This window comes from Chinchilla lanigera, unplaced genomic scaffold, assembly GCF_000276665.1.
Source record: "Chinchilla lanigera isolate Chin_1 unplaced genomic scaffold, ChiLan1.0 scaffold00068, whole genome shotgun sequence".
Classification (NCBI taxonomy): domain Eukaryota; kingdom Metazoa; phylum Chordata; class Mammalia; order Rodentia; family Chinchillidae; genus Chinchilla; species Chinchilla lanigera.
The window spans coordinates 6,493,715-6,494,282 of NW_004955469.1; the positions used below are offsets into that span (position 1 = coordinate 6,493,715).

Sequence of the window (568 nt, forward strand, 5' to 3'; positions counted from 1 at the left end):
AGCCGGGGGGCGGGGAGGCAGCGACGGGCCGGGCAGCTGACGGCCCGCCCGCCACCCCGCCGGGCACCGACTCTCCACCCTCGGGAGCCCGAAATGCGCGGCGCGGACCCTCACCTCGGAACCCAGAGGCACCGGACCCCCGGGCCAGGTCCCAAGGCTCCTCTCCTCCGGGAGGCCCCCGAAGCTCCGGACCTGGCAGCCCTTCCTGAAGCTGCGACGACCCACCTGGCTCCTCCTCCCCGAGGTGACATGCTGAGGTTGGGTGGTGCGCTTCCTGCCACAGCAGACCCCGGGGCTTCGCGAAGGGCCCGCGGTGCCCGCACGTCCCTGTTGCACCCCGTGTGGGGCTCACTCACTGACGGTCTTCGCTGATCTGGGGTCGCTAACCCCTGGCAGGTGGAAAGTGGGAGGAAGGGAGGAGGTTGCTCCCCATCCTTGGGTCTCTCACAGGCCTCCCACCCCGTGCACTCTAAAGGATTTACTCATGCCCGAGGGCCATCCATTCACCATTCCTCACCCTCATCCACAACACCCAGAAAGGGCCACCGAGGATCACCCTCTATCCCTA

The 568-nt window shown here is 68.3% G+C and overlaps 1 protein-coding gene across 1 annotated transcript in view; it reads right to left on the minus strand.

Annotated features, from left to right (window-relative positions):
• The window catches only part of Itsn2 (intersectin 2), a 135,826-nt gene extending 135,584 nt beyond the window's left edge, over nt 1–242 (minus strand). The window contains exon 1 of the mRNA XM_005400386.2: nt 115–242. The gene's annotated coding sequence lies outside the window, so the exon portion shown is untranslated. The remainder of the gene's footprint in view (nt 1–114) is intronic.
• Between the last annotated feature and the right edge of the window lie 326 nt (nt 243–568).